This window comes from Lynx canadensis, chromosome B1 (genome assembly GCF_007474595.2).
Source record: "Lynx canadensis isolate LIC74 chromosome B1, mLynCan4.pri.v2, whole genome shotgun sequence".
Taxonomy (NCBI): Eukaryota; Metazoa; Chordata; class Mammalia; order Carnivora; family Felidae; genus Lynx; species Lynx canadensis.
Window position 1 is genome coordinate 112,720,760 of NC_044306.2, and position 5,406 is coordinate 112,726,165.

General features: G+C 35.8%; 1 pseudogene; it reads left to right on the forward strand.

Annotated features, from left to right (window-relative positions):
- Nucleotides 1–563: 563 nt before the first annotated feature.
- Nucleotides 564–5,406, forward strand: part of LOC115513022 — a 12,886-nt pseudogene continuing 8,043 nt past the window's right edge.

Consider the following 5,406-nt stretch of genomic DNA (forward strand, 5'->3'; position numbering starts at 1 on the left):
ACAACTCCAATGTTATGTCCTGTCTTCTATGTTATGTTGGTGGGCATGGAAACCTAATGACCAAAAACTCAACCCACTTAACTACATTACTGAAAAAGGAAGATATATCAGTTATTTTGTGTTACATGATTAAAAAAACTATCAGGACCCGACCCACCTCCCGCCCCAGAATTTGCTATTCTTTAGCTTGTTATTTAGACAATTATCTTCCTTTCTTGGTACTTTGGTAGGGGGAGTGGTGGAAAGGTAGGGGACTTTGGAAATGTGGATGCTATCAAAACAAGAAGACCATTATTGTAGATTCTGAGTTGTCCTGTCTTGGAAAGATAGAAACAAAACAGACATATTACTATAAATGAACTCAAGTACCTAGAGTTTTATTATTCATTCATTCATTTATTCATTCACTTGTTCAACTGATAAAGAAATATTATGTCCCTGAGAAGCTCCAGGCTTCCAAGAGGAGGTGTTGGAAATAGATGAGTAGGACAAATAATGTCCTTGCCCTCATGGTTCTCTAGTCTAGCAGGAAAGGCTGATGTTAAAGAAATATTTTCCACGAGATGACGTAATGGCCTATATTCAATTACAGGTAAAATCTCTAAGTGGACACCTAAAGCCATAAAAATAAAAAATAGCACATTCCTGATTGGTTTCTTTGTTTCAAATGCTTACCTACTCTAATTTCAAACATACTATGGTGGTTTGGAAAATACTAACTGGGGAAGGTGGTGAGATTTGACTTTTAAAAGCAGATTTATACTAGACTTTATATTAGAAGCATAACTAAAACAGTAACGTTAGCTAAAAAGCATTAAGTGATGTTAAATGTATGCCAACATAAAATTACTTTTAAAGTACAGCATTTGGTATCGTCATATAGTATTTTAGCCAAGACTAATACCGGGCCTAGAGGTATGGAAACTGCTCCCAGTTCTGTGGTACACCATAGTTTTGGTTCTGTCCATCATGTGGCATACCACCAATTAGAACGACTGGACATACTGTTGCCAACATAGCTAATCATGTCTTTACATTAAATCATAACCCTCCACTTTGCATTGGCAGGAGAAAACGAAGGAGCAGAAGAAAATGTTGGGAAAATTCCTTTTTGTACACATAGACATTTTTACAAACCAACACTATATTTAAAAGTTTCACTCTTCAATCTTCTAATCTTCTTACCAAAGATACATGGTGAAAATAATTTTATTTATATCTCTGTATCTCTTTCTCTGTCTCTGTCTCTATCTCTCTCTTTTCTCTCTCTCTCTCTCCCTATATGTATATATGTGTATATATATATATGTATATATATATATATATTTAAAATCAAAATCATCATACTACACCAAAGCTTGCATATTTGTTTAAAAACATTCTCTTTCTAAGGCTAATTCCTTTTCTAATGTGAAATATACTTTGGAAACATAATAAAATGATTAAAAAATTCTGTCATCCAGATTGCACTATAAATCATTTTGTATTTCCTGTATTTGTAAAAGTTAGTTTACTATTTTTGTTATTATAAATCAGGCTCTGATGAACATTCCTTTGCACAAGGCTGTGTGTGTGTCTCTTCTTTTACCTTTATGGTAAATTTTTACAAATGTAATTATGGGCTCAAGAGTATGAACATTTTATTTTTTCTTAGATAAATATTCTCTTGAAAGTTTATATCAATGTATAACTCTTACCATACTGTATTTCTCCTCAACGTTTACAACACCAGATTTTTTACCAGTTGATTTTTTTAAGTGTTTAGTTTTCATCTTTGTTGTTTAACAGGGGATGTAAATGCTTAGATTCTAAAATAGCCCCCAGTGATCCCAGCCCTCGAGTATCCTTTGTGTGATTCCTTCCCCTTGAGTTGGGCTAGATTCCTGACTTACTTCTATTCAAAAGAATATTAAAGAAGTAATGAGAAGGGCTCCTGGATGGCCCAGTTGATTAAGCATCCAACTCTTGATTTTGGCCCAGGTCATGATCTCATGGTTGGTGGGTTTGAGCCCCACGTCAGGCTCTGCACTGACAGTGTGGAGCCTGCTTGGGATTCTCTGTATCTCTCTCTCTCTCTCTCTCTCTCTCTCTCTCTCTCTCTTCCTTTCTCTGCTTCTCCCCTGCTCACTCTATCTGTCTCTAAAAAAATAGATCAATAGATCAATAGATAGATATAAATAAATAGATACATACATACATACATACATACATACATAAAATCTAAAAAAAAGAAGCAATGAGATATCACTTCCAAAATTAGGTTATAGAAAGAAGATAGCTGCATCTTAGGTTCCCATGCGCTTCCTCCTCCTCCCCATTCTGTGCCCCCTCCCTCTCCCTCTCTCAGATTTCTTGTTCTGCTGAATGCTGCCAATTGTGAGCCATCTTATGAAAAGATGCATATGGCACGGAACTAATATCTCTGGCCAATAACCAGCGAGAACCAGAGGTCTGCCGACAACCACGTGAGTGATATTAAGATCAGATATCCCCCTATGTGAATTATAAGATGACTCCTGTCCTTTCAACTGACACCTCCATTGCAACCTCATAAGAGATTCTGAGCTAACGGAGCCCCCATACTTGGATTCCTCACCCACAGAACACATAAAGTAATAAATGTTTTGTTGTTTAAGCCACTAAGTTTGGGGGGATTTTATTTCACAAGAGTAGATAGCTAACACAGAACTAGTACCCTCTAGTTACTTTTAAGATTAATGAGGAGCTTTCTCTTTTTCACAAAGTAGTGCTGGTCATATTTTTGTGTTTTATCTGTTTACATTTTTGCCATTTTCCAATAGAGACCATTATTCTCAATTATAAGAGTTCTTTGTGTTTAAGAATTCTATTTCCCAGTCTGACATATATATTGCTAATGTTTTTGAAAATTATCTTTTTGTCCTTTTATTATGCTTGTGGTGTTTTAACATAAATAATTTTTAAAACTATGGTCAAAACTATCTTTTTATATTTCTCTATATATTTTATATTTCTATATATATTTTTATATCTCTCTAGGAGCATCATTTCTTTGCTTAGAGAGCAACTAATAAAGCTGTAATTGGTGATTAATATTACATATTTATTTTATATCCTGCCTATTAATGGATGTCCTTACTAACTCTAATAGTTAATCAGCTGATCCTCTTGAATCTTCTAGAAATACAATCATAGATTCTGTTAATGATGGATTTTTCTTCTTCCTGGTAGTGATAGCTTTTATATCTGTTATTGTGTTATTTTCCTGTCCAGATATTTCAGAAGAAGTTAAATCATTAATAGTAATAATGACCACTTTTGTCCTTTGTCTCTTAGTTTAAAAGGACTGAGAATAGTAGGTCACCAAGTAAAATGATTCATCTAATCATACCTGAGATACAAACAATTGTAAAATGCACTTTAGAATATACAAAATGCAATTGATATTTTTATATTCATGAAGTTGCTTTGCTTTCTATTTCTAATATATTAATAATCTTTATTTATTTACACATTGAATCAATTGAGGTGATGATGTGGTGCCTTTCTTTTGTCTTTGTGAAAGGTACTACTAAATTACATGACTTCCACTAGGCCAAACATACTGTGTTTGGGTTGAAGCTTGGTGGTTATCTCATCTAAATGTCTATTGCCTATGATTATATGGTTCAGTGACAATGTTCTCTCCTTCTTCAAGTGAGGGAGGGTTTAACTCTTTCATGAGAACAAATAATTTTTAAGTGAATTATTAAAAATCCCAACATTGCATTTTTAATTCCATTCCAGTGGACTGATAACTCTTTCACCCTGTCCCATGGGACAATGAAAGGGATCGTGGTGCCAGTACAGGAGTCAAGGGCCATTTCTGTCCTAAGTACATTGGATTGGTTGCTATCCAATATATAGTATTATTGTCATTCCACCCATGTGAAATGATTCTCACTAGCCAACCTCTGTGAGAGCTGCTGCTGATGATCCTAGCACCCAGACTTCCCACCCACCACCATATTTCCACCTCCAAAGAACCATGCCAGAGACTATTACCCGGTCTTCCCAGTCGGCTTTCCTTTGGGATTTTCCTAGCAGCCATCAGCTCTGTGCAGTCCTCTTTCTCAAAAAGCCTCAAGCCTCTAAGTTAAAGAGTCGAGGCTTAAAGACAGGGAAAACTATGGAGGGTTCAATGGAGTTCTGGGCTTATGGAAACTCAGGTTCATAAATGATTATGGTACAGAGGCCTCAGAGTTTGGGGCTCAGGACTATTGTAGTTCAGCTGTGTTAGGAACCTAACTAGTCATTATTAACCTTTTTTTTTCTTATAAGAAAATAGAAGCTTGCTGACCACTTAAACAATGTTCATAAGTTTGGGATTGTCTTCACCAGTCTGAAGCCATTTGCTACTGTGACCTGCTAGCCTGGGAATACTTCAGGCTCTGCTGGTACTGTGTTTGAACCCAGGCAAAGGCTCCCTCTTCTCTCCTGGACCTTTTCATTCTCATATGACTTTAACTTTGTACTATGCCTTTTCCCCTCTTTTCTATGACGAAGTCTGCTGGCTAGATTTTGTCCTAGAAGCCCTTGTTCTAGAGCTGTGAAGAGATAAATGTTGTCTTTAGTAACATCCACCTCCTCCTTCTGTAGGTATTCTTCTTTCCGTTTATCCCTTACCTTCCTTTTTTGGTCTAGGAACTTACTGACTCCATGCCTGTTCTCTTCTCCTCCTTAGCAGATTCTTTTCCGCAGCGATTATCTGGAAAATAGGTTTACATTGAAATATAAATGAATAACAAAATAATTAAAGTGTAAACTCTCTTAAGGATATTTGCAATGAAATAGCAAGTCAGTAAGCAAGATGTCCACATCCCCAGGCCAATATGAGCATTATTTTATCTCACCCACAAAACAAAGCTTGGTTTAAGACATATCTATAGAAAGTAGAACACACAATGACAATGTAACCCCTCAGGCCTGTAGCACTTATACACAATTGAATAAGCACCAAGAGACATTCTTCTTTCTTGTTCTTTCTATTCTTTCATACAAGGATACAAGTGCATTTTCTTGATGACTGATAGCTATAGATTTTCCATCATTACCTGGAAGACAAAGACACACTCGTGTTTTTCCAAAATCAAGCACAAAATATGTTTACAAATATTTTTAGAGTCCCAAGCTATTTAAGATTGTTCAATTTGAATCATTTTTTTTTAACTACATAGAAGAATCTGGTACTCTGGCCACACTCATCAGTGAATTTTAAAATGGTAACTATGTTTTGAATGCTGGGTGAAAATATGCCTGGTAATTGTTCTATTTACCAAGAAAGAGTGATTATCTGTAAGCTAGTGCACTCTTAGCCATGAGCCCCACGTGACCTCTCTCATACCCTTCAGGTCTTTATACAAATGACACCTTCTCTGTGAAGTCATC